This window comes from Polypterus senegalus, chromosome 14, assembly GCF_016835505.1.
Source record: "Polypterus senegalus isolate Bchr_013 chromosome 14, ASM1683550v1, whole genome shotgun sequence".
Classification (NCBI taxonomy): Eukaryota; Metazoa; Chordata; class Cladistia; order Polypteriformes; family Polypteridae; genus Polypterus; species Polypterus senegalus.
Window position 1 is genome coordinate 66402379 of NC_053167.1, and position 22075 is coordinate 66424453.

At 36.5% G+C, this 22075-nt stretch overlaps 1 protein-coding gene across 6 annotated transcripts in view; it reads left to right on the plus strand.

Annotated features, from left to right (window-relative positions):
* The window catches only part of LOC120514222 (pre-B-cell leukemia transcription factor 1), a 148649-nt gene that overhangs the window by 99432 nt on the left and 27142 nt on the right, over positions 1-22075 (plus strand). The window lies entirely within an intron of this gene.

Genomic DNA, 22075 nt, shown 5'->3' on the forward strand with positions numbered 1-22075 from the left:
AAGGACAATGCGGCCGTAGATCTTATATTCCTTTCCTACTTTTTAAATAAAAAGAATTGTAGCTTCATTGATGCCGTAATGGCGTCCTACAGCGGTGTAGCTTTTCCCTTCCTTCAACATATCCAAAACTTTTACCTGTTTGGCAATCGTTAACATCTTCCGTTGGCGCTTGGGCACGGCCCCTGAAGCAGTAGCAGGAGCAGATCGTTTTGGAGCCATAATGAAGAGCTTGACTATTCACAACGATAAACACAAAAGAGCACAAAAGTTAACTCTTTACACAGCGAAACACGTTGATGCTGAATGAGCAAGACGAGGCTTCCTGGTTAACGCCGCGGAATCGAAAGCTCCGTCGCTAAGCCATTCAACACACAGGAACTTAACTGCATGCGCTGATTGGTTAGCTTCTCAGCCATCCACCAATAGCGTTCCTTGTATGAAATCAACTGGGCAAACCAACTGAGGAAGCATGTATAGGAAGTAAAAAGACCCATTGTCCACAGAACCTGTGAAGCAGCGAAAAATCTGCGTTATATATTTTGATATGCTTACATATAAAATCCGCGATAGAGTGAGGCCGCGAAAGTCGAAGTGCGATATAGCAAAGGATTACTGTATACTGTATATACTGTATGTGTGTATATAATATATATACATACACACACACAAACATATGTGTATATATTACAAAATACCCATCATGCTTTGATTTGGAATTGTTTGGAACTGTCAGGCAAATATTGTGCACGAACAAGCAGTTCATAGTGTGGAACTGTATATAAAATACTGGGATGACAATTTCATTAAAGTACTTACTTGCCAACTAAGGAATCACAAAATGTCATTTACATCATTCCTTTGGTACTACAAATTATGTATTTTATTTAATCATTTTATTATGTTTTATGTTATTCCTGTGTGATTTATCCTATTATTAATTGAGTCCACTCTTTCTTATTACAGGGCTTTGAACTGTTATAGCCATCCCAAGTCAACTGCAGGGCACACTCACACACACACACAGATACGTGCAAATTGTGCTCATTGTGGTGGACACCACTTCACCCAGTATGGATGTATTTGGGCAAGTTGAAGGACATTGGGGTATTTGGAGAAATAGAAACCTTTTACAATAAGACTTTAATGTAAATTTACTATATTTTATACTGTGCTCTTCAAAACACTGGTTGATAGTCAAGATTTTAAATAATGTTTTATCTTAAACTTTTTATTCCAACTAGTCTGAACATCTTCAATGTGAAAGTTTTATAACTGTCCAAAAAAATAAAGATTTATTTTTGTATTATATGTATTGAGATTGAAGTAGAAAGGTAAATGTTTCATTGAGTCATTGAGTGCTATTGATCAAACTAATGAATGTCCCAAATCTAATACAAGTAGAAATGGTAGAGTTCCAGATGTATTAATGTACACTAATGTAAAACAAAAGAGGCTAAAAACCAGTGGGATTATGTGTTTTATGTAAATACTTTTCCTATTGATAATAGCTTAGGATGTGTTACAGTTAAGCCCAGTCAAACAGTCACAGTCCTCATTTGTTGCCTGTGGAATAGAACTTGTAATAAAAATGAAATTATGTAGCCTCTAGATGTCAAGGTGGCCGTTTGATTAATATTGTGCATTTCAACATATAATTATATAAATTATAAAAACTGATGTTTAAATGAAAACAGTGTATTTGAAAAAGGACACAATTTGTGCATGTAACAGCTGTAGTGGCAAATTAATTCAGACCATTTGAGAATTGATAAGCATGCAAGAAAACTTAATTCATCAATATTTGAATAAAAGAACCAATAAGCAAACAAAAGGAACTCTGTCATGTTGAAGGTTCCTACCCTCGAGCTGTCATGCTGTGGCCAGCACATGTCAGCAGGCAAGCTCAATTCTTCCAGTAACTTCAAGAGGTAGGCAGTGATCATGTTGCTGTATCGACATGAAATGGAGCTGTTCTAAAAGCCAAGGATCTGCCAGCCTGACAGGGGAGAACTTTTATCATTTCTGTCAGAAACATCACAACTTGCTTGTTTGACCATACATCTTCCTAATTGTGACAGAATACTCCAACATTATTAATTAAACATGGTTTAATTTAACTGCTTAGCATGAGAAAAGGAGTGACTTGGTTGCCTTTTGTGACTGGAAGGGGGGAGTGAGTAGTTTGAGGGGCCTTATTTAATTATTGGCTTGTTTATTTCATTTTATTTAATTGGAATATTAAAAAAATACTTTTGAGTTATAGCAAGAGAAAAGCAAACGATCAAGATGTGACACACTAGGCAGACTAACATGTCCCTGCCTCTCGCATAAACATACCAGAATTTCCCCATTTTGTCAATTACTCATTAAAATGCGGGGTGGCCTAAAGTAATTTAAATATTTCATTCCGCCGGCTGCTAATGTGCTCTGCGCTGCAGATGGTGCTCACTTCATCCTTCTGGACAAGGTTCAATAATGGATGCGAAGAGTGAATGAGATTTCACTTCAGTCTGCACTGCATTAAAAAAAAATGTAGAAGCTGAGGGTTAAACAGTATCGTGAGCTGGTTCATTGTGCGTCCCTGCAGATGACAGAAAGCAAGAAGATCAGTAAAGCATTTGCTAATCCCCCCCCCATCCCCCATTTGATGGCCCCCTCTCCACCCACTCCCACCTTTTCCCAGTATCGGAAAACAAAACGTTGCAGGGCTATGCTAGCCCTTGAAATAAAAGTGTTTCATTAATTAGGAGGCAAAGGAAAATACCGAGTCGTCTTTGGGGTAAATCAGTCATGCTTTCAGTTTTTGTGTCCTAGTTAAACAGTAACATTGTGATGCATTTCATCATCAAACAAGTATTTCAGTGAAGGATATCAAATCTGGCTCACACGTTCCTGTGTCTGAGCTCTTATTAAATATTGATTTTTCTTACGGAGACCAGACGTTATAAGAGTTGGAAACAAGAAAAAAAATGCAAGCCTGAAGTGTGTTTCATTCTTTCTTCCTTCCTTCTTTGTCAGCTGGCCTCTTTGACGTAGGTCCAATAAAAAAAGAATAAACTCAAACTTTCTGCAGAGTACTCCTCATGGACTTGCTGCGACCTTTTAAACGTTTCATATACTGCATTTGGAAGATGCCAGGAATGCTGGTCCACAGTATGCATTTTTTCTGTCAAGGTGGGCAAGAAAATGGTTAAAGGTTTGAATGTAATACAGGTTATATTTTAATTTATATGCCATAGCCAATTGCACACGAGAGAAGATGAGGTGCTGCCGAAATAAATACAAACCAGCCACTACAGACAAACCAAAGACTTAGAATCAAAGTGTGAGGATAAAAGATTGTCTCTAATCGGATACCAAATGGGAATCACGTCAGTGTCCTGGGAGTAGGATTAAGTCTTGACTAACAGCAAGTCATCTTTGAAATTGTTGCAAACGGGAAAACTTGTCCATCAGAGACCAAAATATTTTCACAGTAAGCCGAATTTGCAGGATTAAAGATGGTTTTGATGAAAGAAGGTAATAATTATTTGTCACAGGGGCTGTTGTCTTATGTGCACCTGGGCTAGTGACGAAGTTGCACTTCTCAGAATTGCAATAAACACCCTTAATGGCAAAACTCAAAGGACCCAAGGCCTATAATATTAGGACAAATCAATTAGCCTGCTATTAAAGGATTAAAATTGAGCCAACTTGGAAGGGATGGTTTAATTATTACCTACAGCGAAGCAAATTTATGAAAGCTGGAGGGTTTTTATTAGTTGTGTTTATTTAAGATAATCCATTTTATGCATTTAATCGTATGTTTGTAAATAGCACTGCAGACACATCACAGTATGCATGCGTGTGTCATCTTCTAAGAAAGTCATTTTCGAGCTGCACTGTCTACAGGGGATTGACAAAGCAGTAAATGCCAGTCACTAGATTCGACACAAAGTTTACAATGAATGATTCTCTAAAATGTATCTTTGGAGTACCTTTGCAAGTTAATTGTGTGCATTGTATATATGTGTGATAGTATGTGTATGTGTCTTCATCAGACAGTGGAGATGGAAATTGAGAAAGCCAATATGTGTATTTTGTTTATTCCCTGCGGGCAAATAGTTGACCTTATTTGGTGCATAAATGCACTTGTTTAGCTTTATTCTTGGGGAGACGTGAGAGATCTTGGAAGGTAATTTTTTCAAATTAATTTTTTTTCTTGTTTTTTTTTTTCTCAAAATTTGTTTTAGTGTATTTTTTTCTACTTTGCTTGTGCTAATGAGATTAGTTTCTTTGAAACCAAAGGTATTTATTTTGTGATTTGTTTTTGCAAAATATCTAAAAACTGAATGAGGACTATCTGGTTTTGTCTCCTCACCTACAACATCTATAAACTCCTACTCCATTGTAGATTCTCCTTTCCTGTTTCTGAACACATATCAAAGAGAAGTTATCAGCCTTTGTCCTCCCAAACTGGGTTATGAGCTTTTGGAAAAATATCAAACTTTCCTCTGAGTGTTTCTTTAAAGGAATTAATTTCAGCCATTTGATATGAATGTCTACCAAGGAAAACTAGAAAGCCGAATTAAAATGTGCAACTTGCTTGCTATTTAGGTCAGATAGACTTTACTATCCCAGGATTTGTATTACTTAGTGACAGACACAGTACTTTCTCTTTTCAGAACTTATTTAGTACTCCCTTAACTCTTCAACTTTGCTAAATGCTTCACTGGAAGTTTCCAACTGGAAAATGCTTCTCTCTTTGTGAACAACTATTTTTTTGTTGTTGTTGCAGTTTTTTATAAGTGAAAAAAGTCACACAAAAAAACAAAAAGCAATGTATAAAAAGATGTTTTCATAAGTTATACTATAGGACATTTCAGTGTGGGTAAACCCTTCTGTTTATGTATTAAGAATTACTAGCTTTTGAATTAAAAAAATCAACAGTCACAGAACATGAACTAATTTATAGATGAAATCAGTGAAATGAGTTGCTAGCATCTAAAGGCTTTCAGCGCCTCCGCTCCCCACCATCTCAAAATAAAAATTAGATATCAAGAACAGCATAGCATCCCTATGGCACCATCAGACATGCCTGTCTCAGTTGGCCTCCTGTGATTAAAAAAGCAATTTTTTATCACCTTTTAAGATAGCAGGAGATGTTTAGGCTGTTTCCTCCCAGACTCTGTGAAAGCTTCTCCAAAACAGATTTTTGCCTTAAGCTCCTTGATCAATGTTCAATTCCACCAGGGCATCTCCAGAATAAAGAGATGCTGTACGTGAGCTTGTTACCATGGCTATTACACTGGTTTCAGAGAGGCACCCATGCATCCCTGCTGAGCTTTGGGACTTCTCGGGAATAAACCTGAAGTCGGAAAGCAAGCACAAAACACACTGGAGTGGGGGAGGGGACGGTGTCATCCATGTCTAATAATTGTATGTGCCTGTGGGCCGAGTCTGTGGTCTCGGTGGAGAGAGGCTCCCTCGGTCTTAAGCCATGGCCTATAGCCGTGTAGCGTACTGCTTTACTGAAGGAACTTTGGACTGCCTCTTCCTGAATTTTCTAATTCAGGCTCATAATAGGAGAGTGTGTGCTGGGGCTGCTTACGGGCAGTTGTGTAGTAAAGTGTTACTGGCAGTTAAATGATGCACAGTATTAGGCAGACATCTACTGCATGCTGCAGGCCATTCAGTTCTAACAGCTGAAGTGTGAGCAGAAGCACTAGAAATGCAACTAATAAAGAATTCAGAATCATGCTTGATTGCAATAGTGTTTTCAATTTTGAATTTCTGCTTTAGTTGTTTATAAGCAAGATGTTAGTTTGTTAGATACAGGCTGTGCAAAAGGGAGCAAAGTATAGTGTGTTTGCTGAGCAGCATCTCAAGCAGCACGCTGGGCTAAAATGCATTTAGTGAATTTGGTTAATTTCTCATGTAACATCTTACTTATGTATTAGAATATTACACTGTTGTATTTTATATACATTTCAAAAAAGAATTTAGAATGAATAGTAATACTATTTTAATTTGATTAATTATACCTACTTTTACTTTAACAGCTAGTATAAGAGACACAGTTCTGTGTAAAGTCCAATATAATTGAGACATTTCCACCAACTGATGCTCGGCCTCACACTGTTTTCTCTACCAGCCATTTTCTGTTACCACATGCACAGTAGCCGAGTCTCCTAGAGGCTTGGTTTCTGTTAACAACAGGCACCTTGTTGGCAGAGATGTTGTTTCCTGAAGGGTGAGTGGTGCCTCAGATTATAAAGCCCTAAGTCAAAGTTATGTATAGAAGCATGCAAAAAAAAATCTTCACTGTCACATGGCAACTGAGCTTTCTTGAGGGATTTTAAAGTTAACATTTGCAAAATTGTGATTGCACAGCAGGCTGATTTTATAATGCCGTTGTACAGTTAATAAAATGAATTGACCTGAAAATGCACAAATGCCTCTTTGTGCACCTGTGTTTGTGCTATTTTTTAGTGTTAAATTGATCAAAAATGTCACTGCAATGAAGCCCTGATATGTAAACCTGAACTCGGATGGTCCTTCAGTGGGTCACAGGGATGTTGGAGCCTATCTCGGCAGCATTACATGTAAGGCAAACCGTACATGCTTGGTTAGGATGTCAGCCATTGTTTGAGATCTGTGAAAAAGTGTAAGTAATCAGACAAAGTTCATGGGAAAACATGGAGAATGTACTAACTTTACACAGACCGTCATTGGGCAGAAAAATATTAAGTACAACCCACTGCAGCGGCGTGGCACACTAAAGCATCATGTGTATTATAACAAACAAGTAGACTTTATTGTATAGCACTATCCGATAGAAATTATCTTTCAAAGATACCCTGCTTAGTTCACTTAAGCAGGTTAAGTGACTCTCCACTATCACACAGTAAATCATAAAAGTAGATTGAAGTGACATCACTTTGGTGTAAAATGCAATGCGATAGCTACAAGGGCACAATAGCTACTCCCTTTGTACTCTGTGTGTGTCCAGATTTGTGACATCCTGCACCATCTCTCTCATCCAAAACCCTGGTGTTCCAGGGCACTTTATTGGCAGACTTAACAGTTACGCTCTCCCATATGTTTTTTTATGCATTCTCATCAGCTTTTTAAATTATTTCAGTTTAACCCGGCATAAAAAAAAAAACTTACAAGTGAAATGACATTGGTGCATAGCACCTCGAACTTTATGAAGATTTGTGGTTTCGAATTTTATAAAGATTCATGGTCAGCCCATTTATAAAACATGAGATTGCCTGTGTAGAAGTGCTTTTAAATAGAAAACATTTAAACTGGTCAGGGGTGGTAACGTATCACACTTCAGTTTTTGACTGTCAGAATGGGGGAATTCTTTGAAATAGGCAATATAAATTAAAATAAGACAGTGATGGTGAAGTTGTTATCAAGGAATCATGTTTGATTCCCAGCCTAGTCACTTCTCGTCTGCTTGGCTTTCCTTGGCATACTCCACATTTTTCCCAGAAACCATAGGGACTGCTGGTTGGGTTGCTGGTTCCTACATTTTTGTTGATGTTGCTCCTCTGAAACAGACATAGCAGGATGTTACTGTATAATAAAGAATTTGGAAGACTGTCATTCGTTTTGTTTGGGAGTCATGTGAATCATATTTATCATGCATGGTAACTTTTAGATGTGTCATATAACAAAAGTACAATTAATCTTTTTAAAATTACATTCATAAAAAAGTGGTTATGGCACTATCTAGACAAAGTCTCTGGTGTTATGGTCATATTGCCTGGTTCATAAACCAATTAAAAATCTCTTAGTGTAAAAATAATGCCTAGCTGGGAGAAATTGAATGTTTACAGCACCAGAGAGAATTCTCCATGTGTAAATGTTGTCTTGCAATCGCTTTTTTGGATGAATGCAAACCAGTTGTCATTGCTTGTTCATGCTAACTTACATAAACTAAAGCTCTTAGTTTTGATTTTTTTTTTTTTTTAAGATCGAGGCCTGTTTTTAAATAGTCAACTTTTGCTTATCAGCGGTATAAGCCATGCAGGCTTATCTTATCTTTTTTATTTTCAAACAAAGTCCTATCTTATTGTGTTTGGTTTAGGAAGAAATGAGGAATAGGAAATGCTTCACTAACCTAAGTAAACGTTTGGAGTCAGTGGATCAGGAGGTCAGTACCCTCAGCAGCTGATAGTCATCCTGGTTTGTTAAGAAACTGAAGATAAAATCATTGTTGCTAATTTGGGTGAAGATATGGAATTGCTAAAGTTATACTTAGAATACATTTCCTTTTTTCTTACTGCTTGTGCTGGTCTGCACAGGCATTTTATTTCAGGCAGCTGCAAAGTGAATTTTAAAATGCATGTTATTTTTAGGTACTTAAGTGCAAAAAAAGGACTCGCTGTAAAATGTTCAGTGGAAATGTGGGATTTATTTTTGTAACTAATTGATTTTTTTTATTTTTTTTTTTGCTTGATCTTTGATCACATTTTCTTAAATATATAAATAAATGTCACATAGACAGTGCTGGACAGCAGAGCATCCATTTTTTTATCAAGATTATCATTGTTATTTTACTGTTCAGACAAGTCGCCACCTCACTTTCTTCTGCTAAGAATTGTTTCTCATAGCATTTTCCCTCCATCCACAGAACTTATATTTTTGAGATTTTTTTCGGGGTTAGGTGACATCTCTGGGAGAGACGATAACCCCTTACCCCAATCTTTTTAAAGTCCATACAATGTCAAACTCTGCCCACCTTTCCATTATTGTTGCCAGCTCTGTCCATCCTCCATTGGAGCTGCATCTTCATTTTAAGGAATATTTTGCCATGTGAGACTTCCTAATTAAAAGGTTCAGGGCAAGCTTGTGAGAACGATACATTTACAGACCTTAAGGGAATACCCATAAGATCACACTCTCCCCACACTTTTCTGTTGACACAGAAGAACATTCTGGCTAATGTAGTCCATCCTTACATCTTCTATGTATATTCCTGTTCTAGCTACATATAAGAAACATCACAAATGGTTAGTTAATCTGTGAATGGAATAAGTAAATAAAAATTCAGAATATTATGTATCAAGAAAACACCAAGCACATAAGTACAGATTGCCAATAATCACTCCTAGGAAGTGCAGAACCAGAAAACTCACATGTGAACAGGAAATTGTTTTTTAATGCACCAGAAAAAAAATAAATACATTTAATTAAAATAGGCTGTGAAAAGTCAAGCAAAATGACACCTTTTATTGGCTAAGTAAAACGATTACAATATGCAAGCTTTCGAGGCAACTCAGGCGCCTTCTTCAGTATTACATCTTGCCTGAAAAGGGGGCTGAGTTGCCTCGATAGCTTGCATATTGTATTCTTTTTAGTTAGTTAATAAAAGGTGTCATTTTGCTTGACTTTTCACTACATTCATAATGGCTAACACAGTACAACACCCTAGTATTAAAATAGGCTGAAAGAATATAAATAGTTTTATAATAAACATGAACTTTCAGGAATGTATCGGCCTCTAACATGTATTACGATGCTGCAAATGTCATCCTTTCTCTGTTTTAAACCAACTTTATCCTGTTTGACACAGATTTACACAATTGGAAAGAGCAATAGAGACTTCTTTGCTTGGTAGACTGTATTCTTTGTATTTTATCTCAACATTGGTTTTGTTGTGAAACTGTGTAGAAGGTGACACTCAAGAGTGAATATTTCCACCAAGCGTTTAGCTTCTTCTAGAGTTTGAAAGTCTGCCTTGCAGAATCAAATTATTTTTTTCCGGGTAAATGGCGAAAAGAGATTTCTCAATTTTTTATTGATCCAGGCTGTGTTCATCATATATCTCTGTTCGGGAACTTGCAGTTGTCACATTTGCTTGAACAATGATTCTGACCTTGGTTGCGATTGATTCGCACACTTAGATTATGGATTCTTGAGCTGCATGCCAACAGCTGTAATTCTGATCCACGTCTTACAATATTGCTTCCTCACCGTTCAGTGTTAGATAGCCTAGTCTTGGTGGTTTCAGAAATCAAGCAAAGCGGGAGCAGAGGTTATTAAGTTTCTAAAGACTGCTTATGTCTTCTGCAAGCTGCCAAGGGTAAAATTGCTTAAATCTTCCTATAAAACAGTAGTAATCCTTAACTTGAAATTGGATTTATCTACCGTATGTGCTTGTCTCTCATATTTTGAGTACAATATCCGTATCTTCCTCACCAAAGCATTACTTGAAGACGAAAATTGATGTCTCGTGCTAGAGTTCCGTGCTGGAGATTTTTATTTCACTGATGTTATTCGCCCATTTACTAAATTATTATTCTCAATAGTATTGTTTTAAATTGTTTTGATCTTTAATATTTATATATGCATATCCTCAAGAACAGAATACAGGCAGTTTCAGCTCATTTCTGTTATGAGAGCTTATGTTATTCATTGGTCCATTTTTCTGATACACCTTTCTCTTTACAAGTTAATGAGTTGCTTTAGATGACCTTGGCAGCATTAACCACAAATGAAGCAAAAATTGATGCCAGTCCCTAACAGGAAAGACTCACATACACATACTCATGATAACAAAACCATGTAAAATTGCTCGTTAACCTAGCAAGCACAGTTTTGGAATAGGTGCAAAAATGAGTGTAGTTAAGGGAAACTCCTGTGGATCAGTGGAGAACATGCACTCTACCTGCTTTGCAGAGATTGAGGCCAGTGTGGCCTTGGTGGGATGCCAAACTTGTACACACCTAAAATTGTACTCCGTCACTCTGAACTAAATTACAGTCAACATTAACACCTAAAAACATAGAAAATTGTTGGATTATGCAAAAGAATAAAAGTAAGAGTACCTAAACTAAATGCACATACACACTGCATAAGCCAAAACCATATGGTTACTGCTAGATAGGGCTGCTATCTACAACACCAACATTCCTTCATTTTCAAATAATGGTATCTTAAATTAACAGGCAGCATCAGCTACAAATCAGGTTCATCTCGAAAGTGTGAATTTATCGGGAGCTCCTTGTAAATGACGGATGGGCTCAAGGAAGATATAAGTATGGTCATATCTGTGCTTTAATATGTCATATGACTCCAGAAAACCTGAAGATTTTATAACTACTGGGTATTTCCAGCTTGAAGCCTTGAAATTAACCACACTGCAAAGGTTGACCCTCTAGTGCTTTATGTGCAGTATTTTTTTGGAATGGTATATGAAGATATGCAATGAAGTTACTCAGTTGTTGATAACAGCACATTCTTGTGAATTGTGAATTAGCTTGATTATGTAAGGATTGGTATAATACCTAGAACATTTCTTCTGAATTATGTTTCATTAAAGGAAACAATTTTTTTTGATTAAGTCCTGAGGTGCAGTTTGTTCTTGTGGATGGCTTCAACCTGAAACTAAAATAATTTTCATCTGTTCAGCCTATGTATTTTCTCAAAAGTATTATCCAATATAATTTCAGTTTAATTTTATTGATGTACTGAAACTCTCTTCATGCATCTTAACTAGAAGCTTCTATATGTTTCACACAAATGTTTTGACTCACGAATGTGGCATTGATAGTTTTCTCCTAAATCTCCATTAGCCCTTCCATCTACCCATCCATTTATTGACCCGGATTAGCTCAGATCAGAGTCACAGGAGTATGAACCTATGCCAGCAGCATAGGGCAGAAGGAAGAAACAAAACTGGACAGGGCACTAGTCCATCACTGGGCACACTCACATACTAACATTCAATTAACTAAATACCAACTTCTTTGGGATTGAGGGAAGAAAACTTGAGGACCTGGACAAAAATGTACTTGAACTGTGATAGACTGTGAAAGCTGCACATACAGTATATAGTTACTATGCTGTCCTACCCTGTAGAGTGTAACAACATAAATAATTGTTGTTGTCTTTACCTTTGTAAAATCCAACTTTGACCTTTTTTCAAGTACATGTCTTTTTTGACTCTTTGCAGTACCTTCTGTACTTAACACTTTCAATGTAGTTTGATAGATTTTGTTTTCCGTGATAAGCACAAGAGATCAGTAAGGTGTAGTATTGTGAAAGACATTATAAAGGAAATGTTTGTTTTATTACATGTATTTTGCATTTTTTGTGAAATTAAATAATACAGTCACAGTGATGGAAATGCAGTATTTAATATATATATATATATACCTGTATATATATAGCCAACTGTTTCTCAGGATTTTTACACACAACTAAAGCACTGATACATAACCAAACTTAGCAAACCCAGTTATTCCAATTCAGAGAACATGTGGATGAGGTGCCAATCAATTACAGGGTCCTCACTATCTCTGGTCCGATTAAAAATTGAAAATTAAACTACACATCTTTGAGAAATTGCAAGAAACCTGCACTGATGCATTTTTCATCATTAGTAATACACTGTGCATTTTCTTAATTTTCCACAAAAGCTACACTCTTGAATAGAAATCTTGATATGACTGTGCCAAAAAGATTTGTACCTGCTAATGGCAAGACAACTGCTAGTTAATTTTTCTCTTATAAATAATTTGTTAAACTATAAATACACTTTTGCAGTCACTAGATAAACACTTTGATTTCTGAGTGTTAGTGTATTTGTGTGTAGATTTGTATTTATGTCTCTCTCTAAAATATGTAAGGTTAATATTCAGCTAGCTGGTACAAAACCACTTAGATGAAACTTTCACAAGGTTGACGTTTTGAACACCTCGATCTGTGCAACATTTGCCTGTCGAGGTGCCTTTATTGTTGTACAAAGAATGATATTTTGAGGCTAGTTAGACATGACCTGAGGTCCTCTGTCAAAGTAAAGTTTTTACCTGTGCTGAATTTTTTTTGATAAATTTGCAAATTCGTTTCTTTTTAGCATACATATTACTGTGCAGATGCTCCCTAGGACAACACATTTGTTAAGCAGAGAGGTAAAGTATTTGTAGTAAGGAGAGAGATCTTTGAGAGAATCTCTTTTGCTCTCACTAATTGTAATAAATCATGAACTTCCTTTCATAAGGTACAAATACATATTAAACCCTCAAATCATAATATTTGTCACATTTGGGTAACAGGGATTTAAATTTTTTGCAGTTCCTACGATGGACATTTTGTGGCTCCTCTGTTACTCAAGGTGAAATGCTTTTAAATACACTATACTGTACATCCATAGGCTTCCAGAGCCCAAGCTGACACTGCTGGGTGCTATTGGCTTGCTAACCAAAATACAGTAAAATACACTAAATCAGTGATCCACCTATGTATTCAACAGCAAGAATTAGAAAAATTTACATCTTTCATTTTTTTTAGCCATTCTTAGGCCACATATAGTATCCTGTATTCCAGTCTTTTTCTGTGAAAGTCAATGCTTAGAACAGTCGTACACTAGGTGTGTTGAGTCAGTGGACATTCAAAAGGCAGTGACGCTATTAGTTCATCACATATTTTGAGAGTATGAGACACGGAGCAATGATCACTTCCCCCTTTGTTTTCACCACCTTGGTGCATATGTGTGTCATCTGTAAATTGCTACTGCTTGAGACAAAGGCTTTTCTTATGTTATTTCTTTTCACTTTTTTTTTTTTGGTATCAGTGAAAATGGTGGCCTTCGTTTTCCTAGATGCTTTTAACAAAATGAAATGCATCAGTATGCAAATGAGGTTCCCTGGGTGGTTTTATTTTAGGTTCATCTAGAGACTATTGCTACTTTAAGGTATACATTTTAGAAAATAACTAACCTGTCCCTTTTTTCCCTCCCCCTTTTTTCTTTGTATCCTTGCTTCATTCTGAAGAGCTTTTGTGTTCCGACAATTGGAGAGTAATAACTGTTAATTAGAAATGTGAATTGCTTACATGCATAAACTCGCTGTCTCCATCCCTCCTCTCTTTCTTTTTGAGCACCTTCAGTTTTTAATTATATTCCATAAAACACAGAGAGACCTCTAGTGGGAATGTAGAAGAAGGTAATTCTCCAAACACTGAATCCTGTTTATTGTTGATTTTCATAAGATGCTAGACAAAAATAAAAGAAGAAGCAAAAAATAATTTCTTTGGATTCAAAGACATTATCTTTTAAAGTGCAATATATTTTTCAACCAGATGTCATGATGATGATGCTTGCTTCTTGCAACTTCATTAATTTGTTCCTCGAACTGGCAAAGACACAAGCTATCTGATTTTAGCAGTTGATTATGCAACATTGTTTTAAATATGGCTGAGCTTTGTATCTGCATGGAAATCATTGCAATACTGTAACAACTGGTTGGATGATTGTTTGGGTATGTGTGTGTGTTTGTGTGTGAATGTGGTTTATTTTTAGTGTTAGGCCCATGCTTTGAATCACATCTTGTCAACCTACCGACAGAGTTTGGAGAAATTTGTTTACTTTTGTATTTCATTGGCTTTTCGGGTAATATGTTTGAATGATTATGGGGGAATGGAGTATCTGTGTTTCTTCGTGATTGCATACGATTAATCAATTATTTACACGTAAAGTCCACACAGTGTTTCATATATTTAAGATAATTGCACCTCTGCTGTTCGGTTTGGTAATGAAAGAAGCCTGGTTCCCTCTGTGCAGTTTCTTGTTGTCTTTTAAACGTTCGTCAGCAAAGTGAAGCTCCCCAGGATATGCATTTACTGTGGCAGCTCCTTCTAATATCAGGCCACAATCAAAGTGGCTGCTCAGCTGCTAGTAATTCATCTACTGGGAGAAAGCGGAGCGTTGAAATTCCTTTTTGTTTTCTTTAGACCTGTCACTTTTCTATATCGGGTTTGTTTATCTGTTATTTTATTTATTATGTAAATGCAAAACTCGGTCTACTTTCAGACTTTTACCATTCATCTTTTCAATGACGGATGAAAGAGAATGTACTGAGGCTAAATATATATATATATATATATATATATATATATATATATATATATATATATATATATATATATATATATATATATATATATATATATATATATATATATATATATATATATATATATATATATAGAGAGAGAGAGATAGATACATAGATATGTGTGTACTTGTTTACTTTCACAGTTGTGGCTTTATCCTTTATCTACATGATAGCCCACAGCTAAGACCTAAACTAAGCTTTAGGAATGTTTTTATAATTAGGCTTTCCATATCTTTTTTTTTTTTTTTGCCTATTTTTTTAATGCTTTTGAGTTTATTTTCTTTGTTTGCCCTTCCCTGTAAAAAAGTTGTAAGCACAAAGGGATTCAAATTTTCCCTTTCTGATTAAGATGTGATTTTTTTTTTTTTTAAACAATTTGTTTCACTTTAATTTGGTATGTAAATAATTTTTAACAATTTTCCATCAAAATTTTCACCGTTAGGAGTACAGGTTTTGTACACTACTGGGAAGTTACTTCAAACATGCCATTTGCTAGTTACACATAGTAATAATGACAACAGTTTTTTTTAAAAAAAGGGCAACCACATTTGAGAATACAAATGCACTAATCTTCATTTTTAAATCTACTTAATGCTTGTAGGACAACACTCCTTTTGCAGCCGTCACATGGATATTTTAAAAACTGAGCTTCAAGACTGTTTTGATCAGTAAACAGTGGCATAGCATTGTCTGTCTTATGGACACCACCATTTCTGAAATTGATTGTCAACTTTGCACAGTACACAATGTCTCCATGTGTTTAAATTGGATTTACTACAGCTGTAGAAATAATGTTACAGGGGGGTTTGGACTTAAGGTGAAATGTGGAATCACAATTTAATGTGTAAAACAACCTTTGTAAGGAGCCATTGGTGTTAATCCTAATTAGGAAGGTAGCCATACATAATGTTAAACTTTATAAATTCACTCTCCAGGTAGGTTATGTAAAGAAAAGTATCTTGTCTATGTCAGGATCTGTTTGGGATCTGCCTTGTCCAGATCTTACTCTTTACTCCCTAGCCTGATGGACTCAGCCATGACTTTTTGAAGCCCTGAATAATATCTTAACTGCAGCCACACTGAAATAATGTGACTGGGATTAGGCAGTGCTCTGCCATTTAGGAAATAACATTTCTCTTTACAACACTTTCCAATAGAAGTGAACGTTTAACCATAGCCTAAAATCCACGCACTATAATAAATATGCCAATCAATAAACTATTAAAAAATATTGTCGGGATCAAACACCAATACACAGTTTGCATCAGTGAAGTGACAGCAACCAATAGCAAACATTTATCGTTTAATTATTTGCATTGAAGAGAATTCAATGTTTAAGGATGTTATGGCACATTGTCTGGTGGGGAAGTAAAGTTTGCTTTTGTGGTGTATGGTGTCCTACAGGTGTGCCATTTTATCGATTAAAACCCACCATAAATCTGCTTCCATAACCGCAAAATACCTTCAGCACCGAGGGAAAAATAAATCAGCTAACTTTTAAGTTTTTATCCCTACTATATATAAAGATATGTGATTCACCAGGAACAATATGGTTAAAGGGGGCATTTCCTTATGCAAATATCATAACTTTGGTGTTACTGAAACAGTGCTTTACATTTTACAGGTGTTTACCTTCACAGTTTTACACTGTAAAATTAACAGCGACATTTTCAGTGTAGCTTAATGTATCAGTAAACGATATGTAGCATATTTTGAAGGTGGAAAAATATTGATTTTACAGAACTTGGCTGTAAAAATTAAGGTGATGTTTAAGATATACATGCAATTTTTAGTAGAACATAAGGTAACTTTCCTTTTTTTTCAGATACAATATTTTACTTTCACCATTTACAGTATTTTTACCATTAAATTTCCTGACATTTTTTACTGTGTGGCAGAGTCATACATAAAATAGAACCTGTCCCCAGTTGAAGCACCAGTCTTCTCATCTATTCACATTAGCCTTGGGCCATTGTAGAATTGCTAATCAATGTATCCTGCATATAATTTAAACATGGAAGGAAACTGATGTGTCCATGTAGACAAAGTACAAGTCTTCACAGACTGTTCCTGAGTTGGCATTTTAACCCAGGACTTTGAATCTGTGAGCAAGCAGGAATACTGTGCTGATCCAACAGTCTTTATAAACACCTTCCACAAAATTCTGTAAACATATCTCAATTTATAATCATTTCTGTAATATCTTCAAAATAACATCATCTGTTTTATTACCTAAAAAATTAAGTTGAATGTCCATTTGAATAAGCACAAACTATGCATTAAATGCATTGTTTCATAACTACAATGTGGTTTTATGGAAGTGGTAGATCTTCTTTACATTCTCTCCCTTTTGCTGTCTCTCAGGATTATATACTTGGCTCACAAATGATTTCTTCCTCTAAACTTACACTGGTGTTACCCATTTCTGATTACAGATCAGTCCTTGATATTCTTTAGTAATGGACAGGAACAGTGACAGTCTCTGCTTGGCCCAAGTAACATAAAATCAGTTCTCATGTAGCTTCTTGCACAATTCAAGAAACTGGTCTGCCCGCACACCCACCCACCCTTAAATTCAGTAATTTGGCAAATGTTTATTCTGTTTTGACTCTAGAAATTTACTTTTATTATTCAGACGTCTGAAGTTAAATTCATACAACAGTTTCCTCTAACAGAAATAATTTTTCTCAATCATCTTTGATGCCTCCTTAATTTTGACATTATGTCTTTCTTCCTGTCTGTACTGCCAAATATGTCAGTTCTGAACTCCATTCCGTAGTTAACTCATCCCATGGTCTCCCAGGCTTTCCCTGTTTCTGAGTATTCTTCAGTACAATGCTTCTGTATTTTTTATGGAGAGCTATGAAAACAAAATCTGTAGTGTAACTGTTCAGCTTGTACAAACACGGAAACCCAAACACATGATTTTGCTTTGACAAACCTGCTTTATGAAAGATTTTGCCTGTTCATGGCCATCAATGTCATGTTTTAATAACCAGTTTTATGCCATGTTGCCATTGTGATTAAAAATGGAAAAAAAAGAATTTGTTTCTTTTTAGATATTTTAGTATTGTCTTATGTGTTTTATTGTAATACTAGCAAAATACCTGCACTTCACAGCGGAGAAGTAGTGTGTTAAAGAAGTTATGAAAAAGAAAAGGAAACATTTTAAAAACAACATAACATGATTGTCAATGTAATTGTTTTGTCACTGTTATGAGTGTTGCTCTCATCAAGGATTTGATTATCATTATTTCTTTCAATCAGGTTCGTATTTGGAGGATGTGTTGTGTTCAAGTTATATTTCGTGTTTGTTAACCGTTGTAAAGATTTCATTCATCAAAGGGTTCACTACCCAAATCGGTACTCGTGAATCTAAGATGTTTAACAGGTATTCCTGGTATTAAGTTGTGGATTTGCTTGCGAATATTTAGCGGTAGCGTGTCTATGAACTTAATTTAACCTTTCCAAGTCCTGCAAAGTCAGTTCACCTGAGCCGCTCGGAGTACATGCATCGAAGCTTCTCAGCTGTGCTTGTGCAATCTCGTCCAATCTTGCGATGTCCATGGCTTTATTTAATGTTAGCTCACACCCGGCACTTAAAAGTTTCTCTCGCACTTTTGCTGAGTTTGCGCCAAACACTATTCTATCCCTGACCATCTTATCTTTGTTTGCATAAGCACAGTCCTTCACCAGCAATTTTAACTCCGCTACAAAGTGCTGAAAAGTCTCGTTTATACCCTGCATCCTCTCATTAAACTTGTATCTCACGAATATCGTATTCATCTTAGGCATGACAAACGCCAGCGGCAGCATGTCTATGAACCTAATTTAAAGTTAAGCTTTACACCCTGCTTTCCTATTCGTTTGCATAAGCACAGTCCTTCATCAGCAATTTTAACTCTGTTACAGCAATTGTAACTCTGTTACAAAGTGATCAAAAGTCTCGTTTATACCCTGCGTCTTCTCATTAAACTTGTATCTCGCGAATATCGTATTCGTAGGCATGACAAATGCCAGCAGCAGCCTGTCTATGAACCTAATTTAAACTTTAGGTTTACACCGTGCTTTGTTTCCGCAGTAGCTGCACTTATGAATATGCTTGTATGCGTCACTCGCTTCATATTCTTTTGCTGCCTTCTCAATTGTGTAATGTGTTTTTTGAACAGGTTTCATTTATTGAAGTAATCACTACCCAAATCGGTACTCGTAAATCTAAGGTCTTTAACAGGCATTCCCGGTATTAAGTTGTGGATTTGCCTGCGCATATTTACCGGTAGCGTGTCTATGAACGTAATTTAAACTTAAGCTTTACACCTTGCTTTCCTATTGATATGTGTACAAAGGCTTGTTCAGCGTCAGAGGGTTTCCGCAGTAGCTGCACTTACGAATATGCTAAGCACAGACCTTGACCCGTGAATATTTACCTTATATGGGCAGGCACTCAATTACATGGGAGGCATGATGATGCGGGACGCAACTCCCCCTCACACGGCGACCGAGCTGCTGGCTATGGCCGTATATATGGACAAAAGTAGGTTCCAGTTATGACCGTTAGGACCGCGTAGGATTTCGAAATGAAACCTGCCTAACTTTTGTAAGTAAGTTGTAAGGAATGAGCCTGCCAAATTTCAGCCTTCCACCTACACGGGAAGTTGGAGAATTAGTGATGAGTCAGTCAGTCAGTCAGTCAGTGAGGGCTTTGCCTTTTACAGTGTAACCTCTAGATACGATCACCTCTGTATATGAGAAATTCAAGATAAGAAGAAAGTATGAGCAAAAAATTCAGATCTAAATACAAGCATTGGCTCGCATAACGAGCCACTCGCCAGGCTGTGGTTATGCGTGACGCGTTTCCCGATTCGCCTCGACTCGGGGATTCACCCAAGCTGACGCTGCCAGCCCGTCAGCTCACTCAGTGTTCCTTGTTCTCCCATAGCATGAGGATCTACGCGTTTGTGCAGTTGTGATTTCATTGTTTCGCTGTAGTAGTTCGCTGTATAAGCGTATCCAAAAATATCGCGGACATGCAGATGGAGAATAGGAGACGATTGCCCTCAAGAGGAGAGAGCGAGAGAGATAAGGAGAGAGAGAGAGAGGCGCGCATGCGAGCGAGAGAGATGAGAGAGAGAGACGCGAGAGAGACGCGTGCGCGAGAGAGAGATGCGCACGAGAGAGAAGAACCATCAGCTCAGTTATGCTCACATGACGCTCAGCAGACAAAGTGTATCCTACTGCTTGTATTGCAAGACATCGCTCGTTTTATCAAGTCAAAATTAATTAAAAAATTTAGCTCGTCTTGCAAAACACTCGGAAACCAAGTTACTTGTAAACCGAGGTTCCACTTGTATGTATTATTTATCAGTGTTATTTGTTAGGAATATTGATTTTTATGTTGATATTTTTGGGGGTGCGGAATGGATTAACTGGATTTCCATTATTTTCAATGGGGAAGTTTGTTCTAGATACAAGAAATTTGCTGTACAAGCTCAGTGCTGGAACGAATTAAACTCGTATCTCGAGGTTCCACTGTATTAGTATAGATGCCAGATTCAGCCTTCTTTGTAGAATTGATTCTGTTTGGTAGTTAATTAATGAATATGCTCTGCTGATTACTTAGTGGTTCAATCTACTCCCTTAGGGCTCCCGAAGACTGGGTTCAAGTCCCACTCTAATCACTGTCTGTGTGGAGTTTACACATTGTTCTCATTTCTTGTGAGTTTTTCCTTGGCTACTAGAGTATGTTTCCTTGTCCCAGAGACATATGTGTGTTAGGCTGATTTATGACTCTGAACTGGCCTGATATGAATAGCTGAATGTGTATGCATATGTTTGACTTGCAGTGGAGTAGCACCCTGTACAGATTTCTTTATATTGGATAGTCAGTCACCTTCTCTCTGTATCTCTAAGATTGGAATAAGCATGCTCACAAAATGAAGGGATTGATAATTACTTGGACACTTAAACATTCAACAGACGTACTGTAAGATATCATCAATAATTATTGTCATCATCATTTAAAATTTAGACAATTATGGCTAGTACTTTGACACAGGAGGTATAGCACTGCTACTGCTGGTGCCAGGCTGCTGTTCCCCATAGCCCTGCTTGAGATAAAGCAGGTTTAGAGCATACATGGATTTGATAGACTTAGATTATTAGATTTTTATGAATTTTAATTACATTTTTAATTAAGGTTTTCATTATTAGTTAAAACATAATTTTTCTTAATTCCAGTTTGTCTCATGCCAAGTCAACTAAATATACAACTGAAATGAAGTCTGTTGCTGTACTTTTCACAGGCAGTGTAAAAAAGAGCTATGCTTTTGAGAAAATTATTTTAAAATCCATGTTAAAATGTGAACTCGGAAGGGGATTTTATACTCGAATTTTAATTTTTTTTTAAATTAAGGAAGGATTTTTAAATTAAAATATTATAATATCCTTACCGAAAACATTTAAGAAATCACTCAACCATGTCCTATTAATGAACCCTTGGCTGCTTAGACTCACGTGGAATATTTAAATACCAGTAACAGTGCACTGCTATAATAATAAAGTGCAGTGTGTACACTTGACTTATAGTTTTCATTCTCTTTCTCTGTACTGTACGTTTATCATTTGTTTGCTCAGAGGTTGATGCGCTTACTGCTTCCTGACCAGCTTTTGTATTCTCCACTCTAGTGGCCCGCTTCTTATCTTCTTTCGTCAGCATCTTTTCTCCTTAAAATTGATTACGTCAGTGTTTGTGTTGCAATTATTTGGTGCATTTTCCTTAATTTTTCACTTAAGCTGGCACTTAAGTCATCAATCTGCCTCAAAAATGATTTAAAATATGAAGAGGTAGGGGAAGTGATGGTGAAGGTGGTAGGGAATGAGAACGGCGCCCATAGGCGTGCACTGCACGGCCACCCAGCTGGCTGCTGCCAAGAGGTGAATCTACAAAAAAATAAAATAAAAATATAAAGAGGAATAATATTGGAAGTCAATCATCACCCGGAAAGTGGATAGTAGAGATCACATAGTATATGTGTACCATATTTCAGGTCAATTGGTCAAACGGTTTGCAAGCTACTGGTGATTTAAAATCCCGGACAGCCATGGTAGAGTATTATATATAAAGACATTTGTGCCTGACAGAGAAGCAATAGATGATTGAACATAGTTTATGATATCTGAAATGT